Source organism: Mauremys reevesii, linkage group 2 (assembly GCF_016161935.1).
Source record: "Mauremys reevesii isolate NIE-2019 linkage group 2, ASM1616193v1, whole genome shotgun sequence".
In the NCBI taxonomy this organism is placed as follows: Eukaryota; Metazoa; Chordata; order Testudines; family Geoemydidae; genus Mauremys; species Mauremys reevesii.
Window position 1 is genome coordinate 286,690,349 of NC_052624.1, and position 26,329 is coordinate 286,716,677.

The 26,329-nt window shown below is 60.0% G+C and overlaps 1 protein-coding gene across 4 annotated transcripts in view; it reads left to right on the forward strand.

Annotated features, from left to right (window-relative positions):
- The first annotated feature begins 398 nt into the window (after positions 1-398).
- Positions 399-26,329, forward strand: part of PLEC (plectin) — a 155,577-nt gene continuing 129,646 nt past the window's right edge. For 2 of the 4 annotated variants that reach the window (XM_039521308.1, XM_039521310.1), the window contains exons 1-3: positions 899-1,011; positions 1,666-1,706; positions 3,164-3,289. The gene's annotated coding sequence lies outside the window, so the exon portion shown is untranslated. Of the gene's footprint in view, positions 518-898; positions 1,012-1,665; positions 1,707-3,163; positions 3,290-26,329 lie in introns of those variants that run through there. The other 2 variants (XM_039521309.1, XM_039521312.1) reach the window with 2 other exon arrangements.

Genomic DNA, 26,329 nt, shown 5'->3' on the forward strand with positions numbered 1-26,329 from the left:
GTGGGCTCTGGGGCAGACGCAGTCCCCTTTGCACACACCCCCACCTGAGCGCAGGTGCCCGTGTTCTGTCACCCACCAGCCAGAATGGCAGCTTTCAATGCAGCCAGCTCCAGCACCGCGCTTGGGCACTGGGCCAGCGCCAGCTCCGAGGAGAGCTCCCCCCACCTCCCGCATGGCCCCTAGCCATGCACTGAGCCAGCCTTTTGCACAGCACAAGTGCCATGGCTGTGGGCTGCGACTCGCCCAGCTGAGATCACACCTGGGCACTGGCACCGCAGAACAAGCCAGCCTGCCACTGCAGTGCCCTTGCTGTGATGTGCCGAGCGGACGTCCCACGCTCCCACGCCACGGGCACTGCTGCAGGCAGAGCTGCCGGGGAGCGGGCGGGGCGCTGGGAGGACGCTCAGGGCTGTGGCTGACTTGCTCAGCGCTGCCTGTCTGCTCACCGATCCCAGCTGGGGAAAGAAGCGGTTCCAAGCAGATCTCCTTCCTCCGGCACACGCTTGCTGCGGGACGGGTGCGTATGGTGCTGGGCGTGGGGCGAGGGAAGCCTGGGTGGCAGTGCGCCGTTAGCTCAGGCATTGTTCCCCATTTGCTCGGGGCTGGAGCAGTAAGCAGACTGCTCGGCTCCCTGCCTGCCCCCGCTGCTACCCACAGCCGCAGGCCGCGAGGCTGGTGCTCCTCCCTGGCTGGGTGCGCTGGGGGGTGGCTCTGGAACTGCTGCCCCCTCTCAGAATGGGAGCAGCCAGGCCTGACGGGGGTGGGGTGTCTGCTCCCAGGCGTTAGTGTCTGTGGCCGTTTATCTGTGCGCACAGGGGGCCCCGGCTTCCTTCCAGCAGCTCCCAGCGCGCCCTGCGGCTCTGCCGTTCCAACGCCCAGAGTAATGTGGCAGGCCAGGGCAGCCAGGCACGGCGGCAGGCTAGCAGGCCAGGCAGAGCCCGGACCAGTACGGGCGATGGGGCCGCGCTCTGAGCCCAGGGTGTGGTGTGACTCCAGAGTCGCTGAGGAGGGGTGAGTCTGGATCCCACTGGGGCAGGGCTGAGATATGCCATGGCATGCGCCACTCGGTGCCTGTGCCCACAGGGTGACAAGCACTCACGTGGGCACCGGTCGATACGTGGGTGAGTGCAAACACGAGTCACGTGGGCACGCCCAGCACATAAATACATGCGCTGACACACACAGACGCCCACCTGGGCACACGCTGGCATGCGTACTCGCATGGGCATGCACTGGCACAAACCCAGTCAGCCCGGCGCTCGCAGTGGGGTGCTGCTGCAAACAATGCCCTAGCAGAGGCACGCAGTGCCCAGGCAGGGAGGGGCGGGAGTGTCTGTAGCCGCCCTAGGGACACCCTGCCTGTCAAAGGGGACCCAGCGTCCGGAGCGGACAGCCAGCGCGAGGGAGGGGTGTGTTGGGAGCCTGATGGGGCGGTATGGTGCACGGAGCGGTGTGGGTGTGGGGTAGTGTGCTGCGTAGGGCGGTGCGGCGTGGGGCCCAGCGCATGTGGCGGTGCAGTATATGGGGTGCTGTGGTGTGCGAGTGGGGCAGTGTGGGGCACCGTGCCACGTAGGGCAGTGTGGTACCATCTCAAACACTCTAACGATTGAGTCAGTCCCGCGTGTGTCCGTCTGTCCCCTGAGAGCGTGTATGCCTCTTTTCCAGGCAAGCAGTCGGGAGGCGGGAGATCTCAGGCCAGCTCGGAGGTAAGAGTCGCGTCCCTTTGCACTGCTTCCGCCTCCCCGTGACCCCGGCCAGGCCAGGGACGTCCTGCTGCTGCTCAGGCTTGTTCCTCTCACAAATCATGAGGGCAAAGAAGCCCCCCGGTGCCCGCGCCCCCCGTCCTGGGGAGCAGTTCTCCCACGTCTCACCAGTTCCCGTGTGTAAATCAATCAATAACGTCCCCACCTGTGTCCCGGATGCACCGTCCCCGTCTCTCCCACCTCCATCTGGCCGCATGGTCACTGCCACACTCACTCGCTCTCTCCTCGCTCCCTGTGGCATTCCTTGTCCCCCTCTCAGCTCAGCTGCTGTCCCCGGCCCCCTGGACAGCAGCTGTGGGGAGCCCCCCTTCGTCTGTCTGCAAAGCACCACCTGCCCGCAGATCCCCCAGAGCCGGTGCCCTGCCCCCAGCAGGTCTGCGCCATCCCAGGGCAGGGCCACGTGCACTGGGACCTTTGTCCTGGCTCTCCAGGGGCCCATTCACAGGCCAGTGGGGCAGAGCCCGGTGGTGAAAGGCGCCTATTGTCTGGGCTGCTAATGAGGGAAGTCACTTCACCACCGCTTAATCGCCGAGCCAGCGGCTGGGCCCAGCACAAAGCGCTTCACTGGGAGACAGTGAGTTACTGTGCACAGCCCCCCTCGCAGCCACAGTACTCGGCTGCCCACTCCCAGCGGGGCAGGGCGCTGGCTGGGGGGCAGCTCCAGGCTTTCCAGCCCCGGCCTCTCCCAGCAGGGGGCGCTGTGGGGAGCGGGGCAGGGCGCTGGCTGGGGGGCAGCTCCAGGCTTTCCAGCCCCGGCCTCCCCCAGCAGGGGGCGCTGTGGGGAGCGGGGCAGGAGCTGGCTTGGGGGGAGCTCCCGGCTTTCCAGCCCCGGCCTGTCCCAGCAGGGGGCGCTGTGGGGACTGGGGCAGGAGCTGGCTGGGGGGGGGGCTCCCGGCTTTCCAGCCCCGGCCTCTCCCAGCAGGGGGCGCTGTGGGGAGCGGGGCAGGAGCTGGCTGGCGGGGAGCTCCCGGCTACCCCAGCCCCGGCCTGTCCCAGCAGGGGGCGCTGTGGGGAGCGGGGCAGAGACTGGCTGGCGGGGAGCTCCCGGCTTTCCAGCCCCGGCCTCTCCCAGCAGGGGGTGCTGTGGGGAGTGGGGCAGGAGCTGGCTGGGGGGGGGGCTCCCGGCGACCCCAGCCCCGGCCTGTCCCAGCAGGGGGCGCTGTGGGGAGTGGGGCAGGAGCTGGCTGGGGGGTGCTCCCGGCTACCCCAGCCCCGGCCTCTCCCAGCAGGGGGCGCTGCAGAGAACATGCTGGTGCCGTGCGCTGGGGGAGCCTGCCGGCCCGGCGTCATGGCAGCAGGGTGGGCTGGGGCTGGGCTAGGGCCTGGCCGGGGTGCCCGGGGGCACTCCCGGCTGGGACTGACAAGGCCCCTTTGCCTTGTTTCTGGTCTGTCGCCTGCAGAAGAGAAGGAAGAAGGGTGCAAAGCAGAACCCTGCTCCCAGCCGGCGGGAGCAGCCCCAGGGAGCACGGGGGCCGCTGCACAAGGAGCCCAGGACAGCCAGCACACGTGTGGCAGCCCACAGAGAGGTAGGAGCCCCAGTGGGATGCTGTGGAGTGTGGGAGCTGGGACCCCCAGGATGCGGCTGGAGAGGGCGCCCTGGCACCCAGGGCAGGGTCCCGCACCCCTCGGTTAGGGGCGCGTGTTTCCCAGGTCCCCACCTCCTGCTCCGACCCTCCCGGGCTGCAGATGCTCCAAGGCATGGAGGGGCCGAGCACCCCCATGCCCAAGGCTCATGGACATGCCAGCGCGGCGTTAGGCCAGCGTGGGGCTCCTCGCTGACCAGGGCGCTGGTGCGTGCCGTCCCCGCACCCCTCAGCCTCACGGACGCTGATAGTCACTGAGCTATGGCTGCGGAGGGTCAGGCAGGGTCAGGAGCTGAGCTGCACAGCCTGAGATGAGACTGCAGGGGGCGCTCTCCTCCCTCTGTCAGTGCTGCACCCAAGGCAGCGCTATGGGGCCTGTGCTGCAGGGAGCTGGGTGGGACTCAGCAGGGGGCGCTCTCCCCACACAGCGGGTGGGGGCCAGCAGGGGGCGCTCTCCCCACACAGCCAGTGGCGCCTACGAGAGTGTGGGGGGCCAGGACCCCTCCACCCCACGGGGCTCTCCATGCAGCCAGGCCCCCCATAGGGCCAGGTCCCTCCCCTCCCCCTGCCAGGGTCCCCTTTGTGTGAGGGGTGAATGACCCAGCCGGCCGGAGTTGTGGTGTGGCTGGTGTGGGCAGGGGGACGGTGGGTCTGGGGATTGGTGCAGCCTGTGGCAATGGGCTGCCTAGACTCTGCAGCCAGAGGAGGGTGCACGGGGAGGCAGGGTTGGGGGAAGGACTTGGCAGCCAGGAATGGGTGCAGGTATTTGAAAGCCCTGGGCCTGCCCCTTGTGTCTCTTACGGCTGGGGCTGGAGCAGCCAGAGGGCACTGTGGCCGGGCAGGAGATGGTGCTCCCTGTTCTCTGGGCCGGGGGCAGCGCACGGTTCCAGTGGTAATAGCTTCATTGGCACAAGGGCTCTGGGTGTGCCACATCTGGCGCTTCGGGCAGCTGGGCGGGGCTGCTCCCCAACTCCGGTTCTGCCCCATTTCCCTGGCGGAGGCCCAGGCTGTGCATTGTGGCTGGGTCTGCATCTCCAGGTGCCCTTGTTCCTGCCGATGGGTGAGGGGTGGCTGATCACAGCCCCGAGTCACGGCCCTGCTAACTGCTCAGTGCTGGCTCGGCAGCTCGGACCTGTGCCGCAGGCAGGGCTTGCTGGGGAGCCCGTGGGCAGCAGGGCGCTGGCTGGTGCGTAGGTGCCCAGTGGGGCTGTTCTGGCTGCATCTCTGTAACATGCCTGTGCTCTAGCTTCTCCCCCAGTGTCCCTCGGGCTCCCGTTTGGCTGGTCCCCCGTCCCGGGGGAGGGTGCTGCAGAGCCCTTCACTGCAGCCTCCTGTCTGTCTGGGGGAGTGTCTCTGCCTTGGGGTCACTGCCCGGCAACGCAGGGGCTGGAGCAGCGAAAGGCCTGGCCTGCGCAGAGTTTTCACTGGGAGAATTGGTCCGTGCTACAGTCCTAGCAGAGCAGGCCCTGCTGTGGACTCAGGTACGTTGGTCTAACGGCATCTTATCTCAGTGCAGCTTGTTCCCTTGCCTATGGGGAGAGCTACCCAGGATAACACCAATGTCCACACGTAGCTGCAGCCACACTAGGGGCTGTGCCACTGTAACACACCTCCTTCGAGGGGGGGGGGCAGATCTCTTACTCCTGGGGTGCGAGAGACAAGCTGTGAGCCACCGGGGAGAGGCAGCGAGTGTCACAGCTAAAGACGAGGGGACAGAGAGTGCCGCCCAAGCAGTGACCATGCGTTGTCAGGGCCTGTTCTGGGTGCAGGGGTCTGTTAGCACATGGGGGGTTGCTGTGATGAGCCGGAAAGCCAGTGTGGTGGTTTGAGGACGAGGGCTGAGAGATCAGCCGTGGAGCGGTCGCTGTGGGAAAAGTGCTCGCCTGGGGGTGACATCGTGTTTTTCTCTTTTCTCACTGTCCTGTGTGCGTTCACTCGAGAGCGCAGGGATTGTCTGGGGCACCCACATAGCCGCCATGGGGCACTTAGTGCTCTGGCTGAGGTGCCCAACACCCGCCTTGTCTCTCTGCTATCGTGGGGCCAACCCGGCTACAACAATGCTGCAGTCAGAGCAGCGCCACTCCCTAGTGCAGACGAGGCCCGAGCTCCTGCAGGGCTTCCTGGCCTGGCACAGCCTGGCCCCGCACTTCCCGATGTGTCACCAACCGCAAGTCCCCAGATGGATCCACCTTCCTGCCGGGGGGTTTGCTGGGCTCCCCTCTCCCATGCCCGCTGTCTGCAGGCCCCGTCCCTGGTCCTCCCCACCTGCACACTGCGATCGGAGTGGGGGCCATGCCAGCCTGCCACTTGTGCTCGCTCCTCAGGGTTCATGGGCTTAGGGCAGAGTCGCAATGGCATCGCTAGGCAGTGGGAGCTTCCTGGCCAGGGTCTCTGGGGGTCAGGCCAGCCTCAGTCTGTCCCACTGTGACGCAGTAGGAACTGTCTGCGTGGGGGATGGGAGAGCAGGGGTGACTTTAGGTGAGGGACAGGACCTGAGCCTGTAACCTGAGCCAGGCAGGGGGTGGGGGGAGTCAACACCTTTGCCCAGGAAGCTGGACAAAGGGAGAGGGGGAGAGAAGGGGGGGGTGAGCTGGCTGGAGGGGTTTTGGTTTCAGTTTTGGGCTGGCTGGGAAGAGGCAGCGAACCCCAAGTCTGGGGTCTAAGATCCTGGCCCCCGGAGGGACCTGGCTGAGGGGTCCTGGTTGTACCTACACGCCCTGCTTGGGATTGGGTTCCTGTCGACTAATAAACCTCTGTGTTACTGGCTGGCTGAGAGTCCCGGGGAATCGCAGGGACTGGGGGGTGCCGGGCCCTGACTCCCCCACACTCCGTGACAAGGACCCCTTCAGTGTGTCAGCCCCCCTAGGGTCACACTCTGTCACTGGGGTCAGCCCTTCGGCTTCACCGCCTGCGGGAACCGACCCTCGGAGCCCTTCAGCCCCCCTGGGTCATGGTGTGAGCTCCTGCTGAGTCCACCTGGATTGGACCCTGCAGTGAGACTTGTACCCCATAGGGAGCAATGCACCCCCAGTTTAGTCTGCAGTGCCTCTCGGCCAGCGGGGTAAGGGAAGGATTTGTTAACTGTCTGGAGCACAGCATAGGAAGACCCTGGGTTCATAGAGAGAGCGGAAAAGTCGCAGCCAAGTCCAAGTGGGTCAGACTAGAGCCCAGAGACCTCCCGCAGGCTTGTTCCTGCTTCCAGCAGACGCCCCTCAGCTAACCAAACTCCTCCCTCAGGCCTGGGTCCACATCCCAGGCAAACATGGTCACCCGACCATCCACCTCAGCTCTTTGTTCTCCATCGGGGCCCCGCTGGCTGGTTTCCAGCAGGGGGGATTGGCGGCCATAGTCATTTGTTGCTAGACAACCAGATGTCAGGGGCATTGTCTTCTGGGTTCTCCATGGGCGTGGGGCCCAGGCAGCTAGGCAACAACCACATCTGGCTGTCTGCCAATAGTAAACATCCTTCGCCCACCACCTGGCTAAATATGTAGCATATAGGGGAAACTGAGGCACACGATTCTCATCCAAAGTACCATGAGAAATTCCCACTTTGTCACAGTGGGGGTTGCTGCCTGTCACAGTGGAGGGTGATTGTGAGGCAGTGTGGCGGTGCTGAGGTGTAGGTGTGTGCAGGGACTGCCTTGTGTGAGGTGGAGGCTGAGTGCAGGGCAGTGTGAGAGGTTTGCAGTGGAGGTGTGCGCAGGCGTTGCTGTGTATGCGGGGGAGGGTGATTACGAGGCAGTGTGAGAGGTTTGCAGTGGAGGTGTGCGCAGGCGTTGCTGTGTATGCGGGGGAGGGTGATTACGAGGCAGTGTGAGGGGGTTGCAGTGGAGATGTGTGCAGGCGTTGCTGTGTATGCGGGGGAGGGTGATTACGAGGCAGTGTGAGGGGGTTGCAGTGGAGGTGTGTGCAGGCGTTGCTGTGTATGCGGGGGAGGGTGATTACGAGGCAGTGTGAGGGGGTTGCAGTGGAGGTGTGCGCAGGCGTTGCTGTGTATGCGGGGGAGGGTGATTACGAGGCAGTGTGAGGGGGTTGCAGTGGAGGTGTGTGCAGGGGTTGCTGTGTATGCGGGGGAGGGTGATTACGAGGCAGGGTGAGAGGTTTGCAGTGGAGATGTGTGCAGGCGTTGGTGTGTGTGCGGTGGAGGGTGATTGCGCGGCAGTGTGTGGGTGCTGCTGTGGAGGTGTGTGCAGGGGTTGCTGTGTATGCGGGGGAGGGTGATTACGAGGCAGTGTGAGTGGTTTGCAGTGGAGGTGTGTGCAGGGGTTGCTGTGTATGCGGGGGAGGGTGATTACGAGGCAGTGTGAGGGGGCTTCAGTGGAGGTGTGTGCAGGTGTTGCTGTGTATGAGGGGGAGGTTTATTACGAGGCAGTGTGAGGGGGTTGCAGTGGAGGTATGCGCAGGGGTTGCTGTGTATGCGGGGGAGGGTGATTACGAGGCAGTGTGAGGGGGTTGCAGTGGAGGTGTGCGCAGGCGTTGCTGTGTATGCGGGGGAGGGTGATTACGAGGCAGTGTGAGGGGGCTGCAGTGGAGGTGTGCACAGGCGTTGCTGTGTATGCGGGGGAGGGTGATTACGAGGCAGTGTGAGGGGGCTGCAGTGGAGGTGTGCGCAGGCATTGCTGTGTATGCGGGGGAGGGTGATTACGAGGCAGTGTGAGAGGTTTGCAGTGGAGATGTGCGCAGGCGTTGCTGTGTATGCGGGGGAGGGTGATTACGAGGCAGTGTGAGGGGGCTGCAGTGGAGGTGTGTGCAGGGGTTGCTGTGTATGCGGGGGAGGGTGATTACGAGGCAGTGTGAGGGGGTTGCAGTGGAGGTGTGCGCAGGCGTTGCTGTGTATGCGGGGGAGGGTGATTACGAGGCAGTGTGAGGGGGTTGCAGTGGAGGTGTGCGCAGGCGTTGCTGTGTATGCGGGGGAGGGTGATTACGAGGCAGTGTGAGAGGTTTGCAGTGGAGGTGTGTGCAGGCGTTGCTGTGTATGCGGGGGAGGGTGATTACGATGCAGTGTGAGGGGGTTGCAGTGGAGGTGTGTGCAGGGGTTGCTGTGTATGCGGGGGAGGGTGATTACGAGGCAGTGTGAGGGGTTGCAGTGGAGGTGTGTGCAGGCGTTGCTGTGTATGCGGGAGGTGATTCCGAGGCAGTGTGAGGGGGTCGCAGTGGAGGTGTGTGCTGGGGTTGCTGGGTATGCGGGGGAGGGTGATTACGAGGCAGTGTGAGGGGGTTGCAGTGGAGGTGTGTGCAGGGGTTGCTGTGTATGCGGGGGAGGGTGATTACGAGGCAGTGTGAGGGGGTTGCAGTGGAGGTGTGTGCAGGCGTTGCTGTGTATGCGGGGGAGGGTGATTACGAGGCAGTGTGAGAGGTTTGCAGTGGAGGTGTGTGCAGGCGTTGCTGTGTATGCGGGGGAGGGTGATTACGATGCAGTGTGAGGGGGTTGCAGTGGAGGTGTGTGCAGGGGTTGCTTTGTATGAGGGGGAGGGTGATTACGAGGCAGTGTGAGGGGGTTGCAGTGGAGGTGTGTGCAGGCGTTGCTGTGTATGCGGGGGAGGGTGATTACAAGGCAGTGTGAGAGGTTTGCAGTGGAGGTGTGTGCAGGCGTTGCTGTGTATGCGGGGGAGGGTGATTACGAGGCAGTGTGAGGGGGCTGCAGTGGAGGTGTGTGCAGGGGTTGCTGTGTATGCGGGGGAGGGTGATTACGAGGCAGTGTGAGGGGGTTGCAGTGGAGGTGTGTGCAGGCGTTGCTGTGTATGCGGGGGAGGGTGATTACGAGGCAGTGTGAGAGGTTTGCAGTGGAGGTGTGTGCAGGGGTTGCTGTGTATGCGGGGGAGGGTGATTACGAGGCAGTGTGAGGGGGTTGCAGTGGAGATGTGCGCAGGCGTTGCTGTGTATGAGGGGGAGGGTGATTACGAGGCAGTGTGAGGGGGTTGCAGTGGAGGTGTGTGCAGGGGTTGCTGTGTATGCGGGTGTGACGGAGCGGTTCTGGCGGGACCCAACTGAGAGTGCCAAATCAGGACCAATTGCTTAAACAGGGCAGTTACAGCCCTAGGCTGGGGTTTTTCCACCTCTAAGGCAAACCAAACCAGCCAGACAAAAGGGACTTTGGTCTCACCCCACTGGCTAACCACAAGTCACACAAGCAATTTCCTTAGACACTCCAGTCTCCCAGTATCACCACCAGTGCACTCGTCCTGGGGATAAATGGTTATGAAAACCAACACCCCAATAAAAGAAAAAGGTTCCCTCGATCCCAAAGGACCAAGCCCCAGACCCAGGTCAATATACACATCAGACCTTACCCACAAATCACGCTGTTGCCAATCCTTTAGAATCTAAAATCTAAAGGTTTATTTACAAAGGGAAAAAGGTAGAGAAGAGAGGTAGAATTGGTTAAATGGAATCAATTACATACAGTAATGGCAAAGTTCTTAGTTCAGGCTTGCAGCAGTGCTGGAGTAAACTGCAGGTTTAGATTAAGTCTCTGGAACATCCCCCGCTGGGATGGGTCCTCAGTCCCTGGTGTAGAGCTTCAGTTTGTGGCAAAGTCCCTCCAGAGGTCAGAAGCAGGATTGAAGACAAGATGGAGATGAGGCATTGGCCTTATATAGACTTTTCCAGGTGTAAGAACCTCTTTGTCTTCACTGTGGAAAATCACAGCAACATGGAGCCTGGAGTCACATGGGCCAGTCCCTGCATACTTTGCTGAGTCACAAGGCGTGTCTGCCTTCTCTCCATGGGTCCATTGTGTCCTTAATGGTCCTTAATGGGCCATCAAACAGGCTAGGCAGAGCTAACACCAGCTTGTCTGGGAGGCTTCCCCCAGAAGCACAGCACAAACTTGAAATACTGACAGCATGGAGCCAACATTCATAACTTCAACTAAAAATGATACAGACATACAGACAGCATAATTATAACCAGCAACCCGGAACCTGGTCTTAGACACCTTATATGACCCCCTTTACTTAGGATTTGGTGCCACTACAGGACCTTGGTTGCAACCCATGTTCTATATGGTCCCCATTTATATCAATAACGTCACAGCGGGGGAGGGTGATTACGAGGCAGTGTGAGGGGGTTGCAGTGGAGGTGTGTGCAGGCGTTGCTGTGTATGCGGGGGAGGGTGATTACGATGCAGTGTGAGGGGGTTGCAGTGGAGGTGTGCAGGGGTTGCTGTGTATGCGGGGAGGGTGATTACGAGGCAGTGTGAGGGGGTTGCAGTGGTGGGGTGTGCAGGCGTTTCTGTGTAGGCGGGGGAGGGTGATTACGAGGCAGTGTGAGAGGTTTGCAGTGGAGGTGTGTGCAGGCGTTGCTGTGTATGCGGGGGAGGGTGATTACGAGGCAGTGTGAGGGGGCTGCAGTGGAGGTGTGTGCAGGGGTTGCTTTGTGTTGCACTGGAGGCCATTGTGAGGCAGTGTGAGGGTGTTGCAGTGGAGGTGTGTGCAGGGGTTGCTGTGTATGCGGGGGAGGGTGATTACGAGGCAGTGTGAGGGGGTTGCAGTGGAGGTGTGTGCAGGGGTTGCTGTGTATGCGGGGGAGGGTGATTACGCGGCCTGGTGCGCGGGCTGCAGTGGAGGTGTGTGCAGGGGTTGCTGTGTATGCGGGGGAGGGTGATTACGAGGCAGTGTGAGGGGGATGCAGTGGAGGTGTGAGCAGGCGTTGCTGTGTATGCGGGGGAGGGTGATTACGAGGCAGTGTGAGGGGGCTGCAGTGGAGCTGTGCGCAGGGGTTGCTGTGTATGCGGGGGAGGGTGATTACGAGGCAGTGTGAGGGGGCTGCAGTGGAGGTGTGTGCAGGCGTTGCTGTGTATGCGGGGGAGGGTGATTACGAGGCAGTGTGAGGGGTTTGCAGTGGAGTTGTGTGCAGGGGTTGCTGTGTATGCGGGGGAGGGTGATTACGAGGCAGTGTGAGGGGGCTGCAGTGGAGGTGTGTGCAGGCGTTGCTGTGTATGCGGGGGAGGGTGATTACGAGGCAGTGTGAGAGGTTTGCAGTGGAGGTGTGCACAGGCGTTGCTGTGTATGCGGGGGAGGGTGATTACGAGGCAGTGTGAGGGGGCTGCAGTGGAGGTGTGTGCAGGCGTTGCTGTGTATGCAGGGGAGGGTGATTACGAGGCAGTGTGAGGGGGTTGCAGTGGAGGTGTGCGCAGGCGTTGCTGTGTATGCGGGGGAGGGTGATTACGAGGCAGTGTGAGGGGGCTGCAGTGGAGGTGTGTGCAGGCGTTGCTGTGTATGCAGGGGAGGGTGATTACGAGGCAGTTTGAGAGGTTTGCAGTGGAGGTGTGTGCAGGCGTTGCTGTGTATGCAGGGGAGGGTGATTACGCGGCAGTGTGAGGGGGTTGCAGTGGAGGTGTGTGCAGGGGTTGCTTTGTGTTGCACTGGAGGCCATTGTGAGGCAGTGTGAGAGGTTTGCAGTGGAGGTGTGTGCAGGCGTTGCTGTGTATGCGGGGGAGGGTGATTACGAGGCAGTGTGAGGGGGTTGCAGTGGAGGTGTGTGCAGGGGTTGCTTTGTGTTGCACTGGAGGCCATTGTGAGGCAGTGTGGGGGTGTTGCCGTGGAGATGTGCGTGGGTGTTGCCGTGTGTGCAGTGGAGTCGGGCCTGGGGTCAGTGGGAAATGGCCAGAGCTCAGCAGGGTGTTTCCTGGAGCATGGGCGTGCATGGAGGAGCAGTCTCTGGGTTTGCTTGGGGTGGGGGGCACCAAGTGTTTGCACCCTGCAGGGCAGGGCTTGGGGGCTGGGATGTGCCCAGAGCTGGGAACTGGGGCAGGTGTTGAGGCTGGGGCCAGGAGGGCGGGGAGGCCCAGAAGGCAGCAAGGACCCTGCTTGTGGGCCCTGCTTCTGAGCCCCTGGCCAATACCTGCATCCCCATCTCTGGCTGTAGGACAGGGCCCCCTGCTGGTGGGCTCTGTGGGGCTCCCCTTGCCCCACCTGCTGCCTATTGCCATTGGGGTAGGGTAGGGGAGCACTGCAGGCAGAGTGACCCGGCCAGGGAGCGGATCTTGCCTCCACAGTTGTGATGAAGGAGAATAGATCTGTGTGTGATGTGGGAGCTGCCTCTCCCTGCGATGTGATAGGAGGGGGGGCTGCAGTGTATGTATAAGTGAGGTGTGTGCAGGGTGCAGAGTGTGTGTGTGTGTGTGTGTGTGTGTGATGGGGTGCAGTGTATGGGGAGTGGAAGTGATGGGTGTGCAGTGTGTGTACAGGTGAGGGGTACAGTGTGCGAGTGCTGTGGTTGTGTTCAGTGTGTACGCAGGGAGTGTAGTGTGTGTGTAATTGAGGGGTGCAGTGTGTGTGGGGGGCACAGTAACAGGGTGAGGTGTGTGCAGTGTGAGATGGGGTGCAGTGTGTGGGTGGGGGTGCAGGATCACAGTGGCTTGTGTGCAGTGTGGGGTGAGATGGGGGTGCAATGTGTATGGGGTGCAACATGTGGGTGGGGGTGCAGTGTCTGGGTGGGGTGTAGTGTGTGAGATGGGGTGCAGTGTGAGATGAGGTGGAGTGTGTGGGATGCAGTGTCAGGTGGTGGGTGCAGTGTGTGAGATGGGATGAAGTATCAACATGGGGGTGCAGTGTGTGAGGTGCAGTGTGAGATGGGTTACAGTGCATGGTGGGGGTGCAGTATCAGCATGGGGGTGCAGTGTGAGATGGTGTGCAGTGTGTGGGATGCAGTGTGAGATGGGGTGCAGTATCAGGATGGAGGGGTGCAGTGTATGTGGAAGCAGTGAGTGGGGGTGCAGTGTGAGATGGGGTGCTGCATGTGGGGTGCAGTGTGTGGAGGGTGCAGTGTGAGATGCAGTGCAGTATCGGGATGGAGGGGTGCAGTGTATGGGGGAGCAGTGCATAGGGGTGCAGTGTGAGAGGGGTGCGGGGAGGCTGCTGGACCCCTGCCTCATGCAGACCCTGGAAGGAGTCTGGGCACGGGGTGGCACCATCGGGGCCCTTGGTTATAGTAGAACGGGGGCATTTCCCTGGGGCCGGGCTGAAAGCCCAGCAAGGCCCAGCCAGGGGAAGGGTGCCTGCCTCGGGAGCTGGGGAAGAGCGGGAGGGGGGCACAGGCAGGCTGTGTGCCCCAGGGAGGCCAGGAGGAGGGCAGAGGACAGGGAGGAGCATGTTTCCCACTTCCAGCCCCTAGCTGTCCTGTGGGAGGGGGCAGTGCAGGGGCTGGTCATCCCTCCACTCACACCCCTCCCCCTTTGCAGCTGGGCCCAGTCCCAGGAGGCACCTGCACTGCAGCCCCCTGCCACTAGGGGCCGCTCTGACCCGTCAAGGCTGGCAGCAGACTGCACAGACACAGGACAGGAGAGTGAGGGTGGCAGCCAGGGATGGGGCAGGATGGGGCTTATGCAAGGGGGGCATCTGGGCAGGGGCTTGCACTGGGGGCATCTGGGCAGGGGTTGTGCAGGGACATGAGCAGGGGCTTGTGTTGGGTGATGCGGGCAGGGGTCGCACAGGGGCACAGGCAGGGGTTGTGCAGTGACATGGGCAGAGGTCGCATGGGGGCATGGGCAGTAGTTGTGCGGGGCACAGGCAGGGGTCGTGCGGGGGCAGGGGTCACACAGGGGCATGGGCAGGGGTCACACAAGGGCACAGGCAGGGGTTGCACGGGGGCAGGGGTTGCGCAGGGGTTGCACGGGGGCACGGGCAGGGGTTGCACGGGTGCACAGACAGGGGTCACACTGGGCAGGGGTTGTGTGGTGTCATGGGCAGGAGTCGTGCGGGGTACGGGCAGGGGTCGTGCAGGGGCGCAGAAAGGGTCATGTGGGGCATGGGCACAGGCTAGCACCGGGCGGGCACTGGCAGGGGCTGCTCAGGTAAAATCAGGTGCCTGAAATGGGTCTCATAGTCTCCAGTCTCTGGCCAGCCAGCAAAGCGGCTCTGTGCCAGCCCAGCTGCCATACAGCCTCCAGGCCTCGTGCCCTCCGGGGGGCTGGGGCTGGCCCCACGCTGTGGCCGGGTCTGTCTTGCCCTGAGAAGGTCCTGGTGAAATCGCTGGCATTAGCGCTGGCGGTGCCACGCCAGTTCCAGCCCAGCAGGAGAGGCCAGAGGAGCACCCGAGCACCCTGCTGGTGTGTAACCCAGTGATGCAGGCTGGGCTGTGGCTGGGTGCTGGCTGGGACTTGGGAGCACCTCTGCCACTGACTCCCCGGGTGACCTTGGGCAGGTCCCTTGGGCCAGCGCTTCCCACATGCCCTGGGCTGGCTCAGGGCTGCTGTCCCTGGGCACCGAGTGCTGGAAGCTGTCCCACCAGGCCGCCCGGGCCTGAGGCTGCTGTCCCGGAAAGGCAGGCACCTGAATCAAAGGCCACTCCAGATTGTTGGCTTTTCTCTGTGTGTCCCCACTGCGAAATGGGGGTGAGCCCCCCAGTGAGAGCGCGCCGGGGGGGCCCTGCAGATAAAGACACGGCTGTCCCGTGGCTGCCCGGGGTCATGGCATGTGGAGCATGCAGCATGGCCTCTGCTGTGAGGCGATAGCGCCGTGGGTGCTGGGATCGGGGGGAGGACCCGGGGCTAAGGCTGCAGGGTGAATCCGGAGTCAAGGGGACTCACGCAGACACGCAGGTAACGTGGCATTTGGCACGTTCAGTAATTCAGGGGGACTGGGCTGTGGCCGCGCTGCCCAGATCAGCACAGGGCTGTGAGGGGCACCAGCACAATGACTTGGTGGGGGGGGGAGGTGTCAGGTCAGATGGGATGTTAGGTCACCCCGTCTGGCCTCCTGCCTAGTGCCCCGGACGCCTGGGTCCAGCCCCCAAGTGCTGGGCTGGCCAGAGCAGCCCGGCCCCAGGCGAGCTGCTCCAGTGGGTAGTTACCGTCCGTCACTGCTAAGACCCGGCAGCTTAGCTCCAGTCTGAGCTTGTCTAGCTTCAGCGTCCCCCCCCCGGGCTCTGGCTCTGCGCGAGGAAAGTGCCGTCCGCTGGCAGAAGGCTCCTCCCCAGGCCCGTGGCTGTAGCGTGGGCTGGTCTCCTCCCTTCTGGATGAGCTCAGCAGATGGCTCCTGTGCCCTCTCACTCCCAGGTGGGCTTTTCTGCCCTCCAGTCGCCCCTCCTAGCTCCTCTCTGAACCCCGCCCGGTTTGTCAACATCCCCGTTGAAGTGGCAACATCCGATCTGGCCCCAGCATCCGGAACTGGGCTGCCCTGGGCCGTGCACCGTGTGCTTAGAGCCTCCCCCGCGAGCTGGTTACCGAGCGAGCCCCGCAGACAGGACTGACCGGCGCGGGGCTGCAAAGCCCAGGGCAGCCAGAGCTGGGCCACGGGGGTGCATGGCCAGGGGCGGCTCCAGGCCCTAGAACGCCAAGCGCGTGCTTGGGGCGGCAAGCCGCAGGGGGCGCCCTGTTAGCGCTGCGGGGGTGGCAGGAGGGCTGCCTTCGTCAGCTTGCCTGCGGGAGGTCTGCTGGTCCCGCGGCTTCTGGATCTCCCGCAGGCACGGCTGCGGGAGGTCCGCCGAATCCGCATTAGCAGCGGACGTCCCGCAGGCAAGCTGCTGAACGCAGCCTGCCTGCCGTGCTTGGGGCGGCGAAATGCCTAGAGCCGCCCCTGCGCATGGCTGAGACTCGCCTGGGGAGACGCTGCTGAGGACAGATGGCCTCGCGCTTCAGGTGGGGCCAGCACCCTGGGCTGCCCAGCGCTAACCACCGCATGCCTGGAGAGCAGCTAATGGGCAGCAGGAGTGGCTGAGAGTGTCGGGGAGAGGGCCAGCCCTGAGGCTACGGTGATGGGCCATATCTGAGTTTCTGCTGGCAGACTGTAGCCAAAGAGACTGGGGTGGTTTTGGGGGCTGCACTCACAGCAGCCCGCTGCAACAGGGCAAAGCCCAGGAATGACTGTAGGGGGCCTGCGGGTGTCCCCCCCATGCCCGCGCAGGGGCTGGGGTTCCCCCTAGCCGGGAGGCTGTTCCCTGGGGTGGCAGGATTCAGGGTGAGTCTCTCGGGGGCTTGGCACAGCCCCTCTCTCCCACAGGGACAGGGTGTGACGAGGTCTGGGCAGTCGCCCTCCTGCTGGGGTTAGTGCCTGCCTATGCAGGGTTAACCTCGGCAGGGTCCGGGGGGGGGGTCTCTGGGCATGGGGCAGGTTAGCTCCTGGGGTCGGGTTCCAGAGGGATCGGGCACGACACAGGGAGGGTTAATGTGGCTTGGCGCTCTCCTGTCTGTGCATGAGGCCGATAGGCCCTGCTCTTCCGCCTGGCTGGGGGCCAGCACTCCTCTGGGCGGGGTGCATGGGAGCCGGCTGCCGCCTCCATCCTGGTCAATAATTCATGGAGGGCTGGCGCTGGAGGGTGTGGGGGAGATCATGACATACACCCCGCCCACTGACTGACACTCCCCTGACACATACTGCCTGACAACCACTGACTGACACTCCCCCCACCTGACATACACCGCCTGACATATACCCATACAGTGACACCCCCTGAGTGACACCCACTACCTGACACCCCCTCACTGACTGACACAGCTGTATACTGACACTGACGTCCCCCACTAACTGACACTCCCCCACTGCCTGACATACACCCACTTCCTGACACCCACTGCCTGACATATACCCACATAGTGACACCTCCCTGACTGACACCCACTGCCTGACATTCCCCCTGCCTGACATATACCCACACAGTGACACCCTCTGACTGACACCCACTACCTGACACCCTCTCACTGACTGACACAGCCGTATACTGACACTGACATCCCTCATTGACTGACCCCCCCCACTGCCTGACACACACTGCCTGACACCCCGCACTGCCTGACACACACTGCCTGACCCCCCCCACTGCCTGACACACACTGCCTGACCCCCCCCCACTGCCTGACACACACTGCCTGACACACCCCCACTGACTGACATACACCCAGACACTGCCTGACACCCCGCACTGACCGCCACCGCCACACACTGACATCCCCCCCTGACTGACACGCCCCCTGACTGACACCCACGCCACACACCGTCTGACACTCCCCCCGGGCAGAGAGACACAGGCTCGCGCACACTGACAGTGACACGCTCCGCGCGGACAGGCGGACCCGCTGTGCGCACACGCAGGCTGACAGGCAGCCACTGCGCGCGCACTGCGCACCCAGGCCGAGGGACGGACGGACGGACACACGCAGTGCGCGCGCACTGTGCACACACTCACTCACACTCACACACACTCAGGCTGCAGGGCTGCAGCGCGCGGGGAGAGGCTCGGCTGCCGCCCGGCCCGGCCCGGCGCGGAGGGCGGGAGGAGGCGCAGCTCGCTGCCCGCCTCAGCCCAGCCGCAGCCCCATGCTCTGCCCGGCGCGGCGCGGCGGACCCGGAGCCGGACGCGGTGAGTGGGCGGCGGGAGGTGCGGGGCGCTCCGACGCGGCGGTGATGGGCCCGGCCCCGGGCTGACCGGGCTCACACCGCTGGGGGACCCTGGCACCCGGCACCCGCCGAGGACAGGCCCGGGCGGGCGGACCCCTGAGCCCATCCCCGGGGCCCTGGGCCCGCCCCCTTCCCAGCCAGGGGCCGCCCGGCTCCCCTGCCCGCCTCTGACTGGCGCCCGAGCCCGTGTCCAAGGCAACGGGGAGGTGCGAGCCTGGCTGCTCCTCCAGCCGGGATGGAGATGGCAACTCCCGCCCCCAGGCTGCCCGGCCCGGCCCCCAGGCTGCCCGGCCCGGCCCCAGGCTGCCCGGCCCCCAGGCTGCACGGCCCGGCCCGGCCCCCCCGAGCAGCCGGGCTGGGTGTGTGCAGGGACCCGGGGGCTTGGTAGGGATGGGGGAGGTCTCTGGGCTCCACGTGGGGTCAGGGGAGCCCAGGGGCTCATGGGGGGGGGCTTGGCAGGGGCCCAGTGTGAGTGCCGGGGGCCTGGGGTCTTCACAGGGATGTAGGAGGCCTGGGCCTTGGTGCTGGGGGGTCGGTGGGATGTGCCCGGGGGCTTGGCAGGCGCTCGGGGCTTGACAGAGATGTGGGAGGCCTAGGGGCTTGGTGGCAGGGGGTGCCAGGAGGCCCGGGCGCTTGGTGGGGGTACCAGGGGCCTGGGGGCTTGGCAGGGATGTGGGAGACCTGTGGGGTGAAGCACAGGGCCACATCATCTGCTGTGTGTAGCTGTGCTGTGGTGCTGCAGCGTCTGCCCCCTGGGTGCTGGGGGGCAGTGGGGCCTGGTGGGTGCCAAGGTGTATGGTGGCATGAGCGAGGCAGCTAGGTAGTCATGCCGAAGGAGCTCCCCCCAAGTCGGGGTCCGTGCCATGACCCCTGCCCCTTGGCTCCGGCCTGGGTTGATGCCGTGTTTCCGTGGGGGTCGCCGTGACATGGCTGTGAGCTGTGACTACTGGGCACAGAACCAGCATCCTGGCCTGGCATATCAGATCGGGGCCTGCTCTCAGGGATCTTGCACCTGCCTTCTCCGTGCCAGGCAGCCTGTGACCGAGAGCAGTGCTGCATTGACAGGAGGGGCTGCAAGCCTCGGGGTTCCCCATGGCCTGTGCACCAGAGACCCCCTGCCGCAGGGACAGTGTCCGTGGAGCAGGGAGTCATGCGTGGATGTGTCAGGGCCTGTCTGTGGGTGTTCCTGGGAGATGGAGCACTTCGCGACAGCAGCTGTGCTAATGCCGGAGAATGTCTGTGCGAGCTGCAAGCTCTGCTGCAGGCAGTGTGTGGGAGTGTGTGTGTGTGTGTGTGTGCGCGGGGGGGGCTGCGGGTGCAGGGTTCAGTGCATGTGGGGGTCTGTGAGTGTGTAGGGCAATGGGTGCAGGAGTGTGTGGGTGGCTGTAGGTGTGTGGGGGTGCAGTGGGGCTGTAGGTGTGTGGGGGGGCAGTGGGGCTGTAGGTGTGTGGGGTTTGGGTGCAGTGGGGTTGTTGGTGTGTGGGGGGTTGGGTGCAGTGGGGTTGTATGGTGTGTGTGGAGTGCGTGTTGGGGTGCCGGGGGGCTGGAGGTGTGTGGGGGGTTGGGTGCTGTGGGGCTGTGTGGGACTGTAGCTGTGTGGGTGTGTGTTTGGGTGTGGTGGGGCTGTATGGGGCTGTAGGGGTGTGGGGAGTTGGGTGTAGTAAGGCTGTAGGTGGGGTTGGGTGCAGTGGGGCTGTAGGTGTGTGGGGGCTGGGGTGCAGGGGGGCAGTGTGGGGGTGTGGGGTTTTGGGTGCAGTGGGGCTGTAGGTGTGTGGGGGTTTGGGTGCAGTGGGGCTGTTGGTGTGTGGGGGGTTGGGTGCAGTGGGTTTGTATGGTGTGTGTGGGTGCGTGTTTGGGTGCAGTGGGGTTGTATGGTGTGTGGGGGGTTGGGTGCAGTGGGGCTGTAGGTGTGTGGGGGGTTGGGTGCAGTGGGGCTGTAGGTGTGTGGGGGGGTTGGGTGCTGTGGGGCTGCGTGGGACTGTAGCTGTGTGGGTGTGTGTTTGGGTGTGGTGGGGCTGTATGGGGCTTTAGGGGTGTGGGGATTTGGGTGTAGTAAGGCTGTAGGTGGGGGGGTTGGGTGCAGTGGGGCTGTAGGTGTGTGGGGGGCTTGGGTGCAGTGGGGCGGTGTGGGGGTGTGGGGATTTGGGTGTAGTAAGGCTGTAGGTGGGGGGGTTGGGTGCAGTGGGGCTGTAGGTGTGTGGGGGGGTTGGGTGCAGTGGGGCAGTGTGGGGGTGTGGGGTTTTGGGTGCAGTGGGGCTGTAGGTGTGTGGGGCTTAGGGTGCAGTAGGCTGAGTGCTGCCATATCTCTCGCTATGGGGAGGTGCGCAGCTGTTTGTCCAGCACGTGCACAGCACGTGGCTGGTGCCTGGTCTTAGTGCAGGGGTCTGTTCCTGCCCCCTCGTTGGCTGTGCCGTGGGGCAGTGGGATGGGCCTGTGCTTGGTGAAGGGGGATCTCTGGTCGTTGTCGTGAGCCGGGGGCTCTCTGCCAGGCGAGTGGTGACCAGTTACATGGCGCCTTCCAGCCCATCCTTCCTAACAGCTGGGGGCTCAGTCCCCTCCGGCCTGGGGCAGCGGCAGGCTTAGAGGGGGTTCTGGGCTGCAAGGGGCAGGTCTCACCCCAGATCACATGGCCCCCTGGGGTGAAGCCAGGGATAGAGCCCAGAGAGCACAATTCCATCTGTGCCTGAGCCATGAGGCCATCCCGTGTGGGTGCATGGTGGTCCGTCCGTCCTCCCACACTGCTTCTCCGTGTCAGCACACCCCACGTGCAGGGTGGCTGCGGGACGGGACAGACCTGTGTCCAGTGGGTGACCCACCCAGGGAGAGCCAACCCCATGCAGGGCATGTGGAGTGCGAGGAGGTAGCTGCTGTGGGGCTGGGGCAAGAATCTCCTCCCCACTCCCTGCCTGGGTGCAGTGCACCCCATGAGAACTCCTGGCACGCCTTTCGTGCAGGGCAGGGCTGGGGCCTGGAGTCACGCCGCTGTGGCTGCCTCTGAACTGAGATGTCAGTATGATGCCACAGGAGAGAATTCTGTTTTTTTCAGGATGGTTTTTTAAACCCCCCTCCCAGAGCAGGTCTGTCCTGGGCCCTGTGTGAGGCAGGGCGCGTGGGAGCCGCAGTGCGGGGACATGCAGTGATGGGCTGTCTCGTAGCGCAGACACAAGGGGCAGAGCAAAGGTTGTGTGGTCAGTTCTACTTCTGGCATTTCCAAACGTGGGGCATGGGGGGTGGGCACAGCTACCCAATGGCTCAGGTGGGCTGTGGATGCTCCCTGCGGGCGGTTTGCTCACTCCTCACAGGCGCCAGACCCGCAGGAGGCTGGGGGCAGGGAAGAGGCTGTGGAGGTGTGAAGGGGCACTGCAGAGGGGTGTAACGGGAGGCTGGGCACAGGCTGGGGTGGAACGAGATTTTTGGTACTTGGCACAGTGGGGACCCAGGGGCAGGACCCATATGTGAGCGAGACAGAGACTGGGTTGTAACACGTTGAAAGGCAGAGTACCATGGATTCAAGGCTTGGTAGTGACAGACATTGAGGCTGTGTGGTTGATTCATGGACAGAAGAGCGGGGCTGAGCACAGGCTGTGCTGGTGTATTAGATGGGCAGACTGTGTGTTGGGTGATCATAGAACCATAGTATCAGAGGGGTAGCCGTGTTAGTCTGGTTCTGTAAAAGCAGCAAAGAATCCTGTGGCACCTTATAGACTAACAGACGTTTTGCAGCATGAGCTTTCGTGGGTGAATACCCACTTCTTCGGCTGCAAGTGGTATTCACCCACGAAAGCTCATGCTGCAAAACGTCTGTTAGTCTATAAGGTGCCACAGGATTCTTTGCTGCTTTCATAGAACCATAGAATATCGGGGTTGGAAGGGATCTCAGGAGGTCATCTAGTCCAACCCCCTGCTCAAAGTAGGACCAACACCAAATAAATCATCCCAGCCAGGGCTTTGTCAAACTGGGCCTTAAAAACCTCTAAGGACGGAGATTCCACCACCGCCCTAGGGAACCCATTCCAGTGCTTCACCACCCTTCTAGTGAAAGGTTTTCCTAATATCCAACCTAAACCTTCCTAAGCCTCTCCTCATAAGTCATGTGTCCCAGCCCCCTAATCATTTTTGTTGCCCTCCGCTGGACTCTCTCCAATTTATCCACATCCTTCTTGTAGTGTGGGGCCCAAAACTGGACCCAGTACTCCAGATGAGGCCTCGCCAATGTTGAATAGAGGGGAATGATCACATCCCTCGACCTGCTGGCAATGCCCCTACTTATACAGCCCAAAATGCCGTTAGCCTTCTTGGCAACAAGGACACACTGTCGACTCATATCCAGCTTCTCGTCCACTGTAACTCCTAGGTCCTTTTCTGCAGAACTGCTGCCTAGCCACTCGGTCCCTAGTCTGTAGCGGTGCATGGGATTCTTCCGTCCTAAGTGCAGGACTCTGCACTTGTCCTTGTTGAACCTCATCAGGTTTCTTTTGGCCCAATCCTCTAATTTCTCTAGGTCCCTCTGTATCCTATCCCTACCCTCCAGTGTATCTACCACTCCTCCCAGTTTAGTGTCATCTGCAAACTTGCTGAGGGTGCAGTCCATGCCATCCTCCAGATCATTAATGAAGATATTGAACAAATATGGTGGGTAGAAAACTGGCTAGATGGTAGGGCTCAACGGGTAGTGATCAATGGCTCCATTTCTAGTTGGCAGCTGGTATCAAGTGGAGTGCCAAAAGGGTCGGTCTTGGGGTCAGTTTTGTTCAGTTTTGTTTGTCCTGGTGTATTAGATGGGCAGACTGTGGCTGGGTGTAGGAGACACCGGGTGGCTGGGTGTGCACAGACTGTGCTGGTGTGTTGGATGGGCAGATTGTGTGTTGGGTCATCAGGTATAGGAGACACTGGGTGGATGGGTGTTCACAGAGGCTGTGCTGGTGTATTAGATGGGTAGATTGTGTGTTGGGTGTAGGAGACACCAGTAGGAGACACCAGTCTCAATGCGTGGATGAGACGATGGTGTAGAGAGGAGGGGTTCACGTTCATTAGGAACTGGGGAAACTTCTGGGATGGGAGGAGCCTATACAGGAGAGATGGGTTCCACCTAAACCAAAGTGGAACCAGACTGCTGGCACTAAACATTAAAAAGGTTGTAGAGCAGTTTTTAAACTAGGAGATGGGGGAAAGCCGACTGCTGCAGAGGAGCGTGTGGATCGGACACAGACTTCTCGTAGGGGAGAGTCTGATGATAGAGAATCTCCAGGTTATAGTCGGGAGCAGAGGACTGAAGAGTATAATGTAAGGGCCGGATCAGATGATAAACAGTCACATAAAAAAGAATCTGGCACATCAGAAAAAGGCAGGCTAATAAACAGGGACAAGTTTTTAAAGTGCTTGTACACAAATGCCAGAAGTCTAAATAATAAGATGGGTGAACTAGAGTGCCTTGTGATAAAGGAGGATATAGATATAATAGGCATCACAGAAACCTGATGGACTGAGAGCAATCAATGGGACACAATCATTCCGGGGTACAAAATATATCGGAAGGACAGAACAGGTCGTGCGGGGGGGAGGAGTGGCGCTATATGTGAAAGAAAATGTAGATTCAAATGAAGTAAAAATCTTAAGCGAATCCACGTGTTCCATAGAATCTCTATGGATAGAAATTTCATGTTCTAATAAAAATATAACATTAGGGATCTATTATCGACCACCTGACCAGGACAGTGATAGTGATGATGAAATGCTAAGGGAAATTAGAGAGGCTATCAAAATTTAAGATTTAATCCTGAGTGGAGCGCAGGAGCTGGTCCAAGAGGTAACTATAGCAGGACCGCTTGGAAATAGTGACCATAATACAATAGCATTCAACATCCCTGTGGTGGGAAGAACACCTCATCAGCCCAACACTGTGGCATTTAATTTCAAAAGGGGGAACTATACAAAAATGAGGGGGTTAGTTAGACAAAAGTTAAAAGGTACAGTGACTAAAGTGAAATCCCTGCAAGTTGCATGGGCCCTTTTTAAAGACACCATAATAGAGGCCCAACTTCAATGTATACCCCAAATTAAGAAAAACAGTAAAAGAACTAAAAAAGAGCCACCGTGGCTTAACAACCATGTAAAAGAAGCAGTGAGAGATAAAAAGACTTCCTTTAAAAAGTGGAAGTCAAATCCTAGTGAGGCAAATAGAAAGGAGCACAAACACTGCCAACTTAAGTGCAAGAGTGTAATAAGAAAAGCCAAAGAGGAGTTTGAAGAACGGCTAGCCAAAAACTCCAAAGGTAATAACAAAATGTTTAAGTACATCAGAAGCAGGAAGCCTGCTAAACAACCAGTGGGGGCCCTCGATGATAGAGATAGAAAAGGAGCGCTTAAAGACGATAAAGTCATTGAGGAGAAACTAAATGGTTTCTTTGCTTCAGTCTTCACGGCTGAGGATGTTAGGGAGATTCCCAAACCTGAGCTGGCTTTTGTAGGTGACAAATCTGAGGAACTGTCACAGATTTGAAGTGTCACTAGAGGAGGTTTTGGAATTAATTGATAAACTTAACATTAACAAGTCACCGGGACCAGATGGCATTCACCCAAGAGTTCTGAAAGAACTCAAATGTGAAGTTGCGGAACTATTAACTAAGGTTTGTAACCTGTCCTTTAAATCGGGTTCGGTACCCAATGACTGGAAGTTAGCTAATCTAACGCCAAAATTTTAAAAGGGCTCTAGGGGTGATCCCGGCAATTACAGACCGGTAAGTCTAACGTCGGTACCGGGCAAATTAGTCGAAACAATAGTTAAGAATAAAATTGTCAGACACATAGAAAAACATAAACTGTTGAGCAATAGTCAACATGGTTTCTGTAAAGGGAAATCGTGTCTTACTAATCTATTAGAGTTCTTTGAAGGGGTCAACAAACATGTGGACAAGGGGGATCCAGTGGACATAGTGTACTTAGATTTCCAGAAAGCCTTTGACAAGGTCCCTCACCAAAGGCTCTTACGTAAATTAAACTGTCATGGGATAAAAGGGAAGGTCCTTTCATGGATTGAGAACTGGTTAAAGGACAGGGAACAAAGGGTAGGAATTAATGGTAAATTCTCAGAATGGAGAGGGGTAACTAGTGGTGTTCCCCAAGGGTCAGTCCTAGGACCAGTCCTATTCAATTTATTCATAAATGATCTGGAGAAAGGGGTGAACAGTGAGGTGGCAAAGTTTGCAGATGATACTAAACTACTCAAGATAGTTAAGACCAAAGCAGATTGTGAAGAACTTCAAAAAGATCTCACAAAACTAAGTGATTGGGCAACAAAATGGCAAATGAAAATTAATGTGGATAAATGTAAAGTTATGCACATTGGAAAAAATAACCCCAACTATACATACAACACGATGGGGGCTAATTTAGCTACAACGAGTCAGGATAAAGATCTTGGAATCATCGTGGATAGTTCTCTGAAGATGTCCACGCAGTGTGCAGAGTCAGTCAAAAAAGCAAACAGGATATTAGGAATCATTAAAAAGGGGATAGAGAATAAGACTGAGAATATATTATTGCCCTTATATAAATCCATGGTACGCCCACATCTCAAATACTGTGTACAGATGTGGTCTCCTCACCTCAAAAAAGATATACTGGCACTAGAAAAGGTTCAGAAAAGAGCAACTAAAATGATTAGGGGTTTGGAGAGGGTCCCATACGAGGAAAGATTAAAGAGGCTAGGACTCTTCAGCTTGGAAAAGAGAAGACTAAGGGGGGTTATGATAGAGGTATATAAAATCATGAGTGATGTTGAGAAAGTGGATAAGGAAAAGTTATTTACTTATTCCCATAATACAAGAACTAGGGGTCACCAAATGAAATTAATAGGCAGCAGGTTTAAAACAAATAAAAGGAAGTTCTTCACACAGTGCACAGTTAACTTGTGGAACTCCTTACCTGAGGAGGTTGTGAAGGCTGGGACTATAACAATGTTTAAAAGGGGACTGGATAAATTCACGGTGGCTAAGACCATAAATGGCTATTAGCCAGGATGGGTAAGAATGGTGTCCCTAGCCTCTGTTCGTCAGAGGATGGAATTGGATGGCAGGAGAGAGATCACTTGATCATTGCCTGTTAGGTTCACTCTCTCTGGGGCACCTGGCATTGGCCACTGTCAGTAGACAGATACTGGGCTAGATGGACCTTTGGTCTGACCCGGTATGGCCGTTCTTATGGATGGGTGTGCAAACAAGCTGTGCTAGTGTATTAGATGGGCAGACTGTGTTGGCTGGTCGGGTGTAGGAGACACCAGACCAATGGTTGTGCACAGATTCTTCTGGTGTATTATATGGACAGACTGTGTGTTGGGTGATCGGGTGTATGAGACACTGGGCGAACGGGTGTTCATAGAGCCTGTGCTGGTGTATTAGATGGGCAGACTTCATTTTGGCTGGTCGGGTGTAGAAGACACCAGGTGGATGAGTGTGCACCCAAGCTATGGTGGTGTATTAGACTGGCAAACTGTGTTGGCTGGTCGGGTGTAGGAGACACTGGACGGATAGTTGTGCACAGATTGTGCTCATAGGCTTTAAGGTCAGAAGGGACCATTATGATCATCTAGTCTGACCTGCACAACGCAGGCCACAGAATCTCACCCACCCACTCCTGTAACAAACCC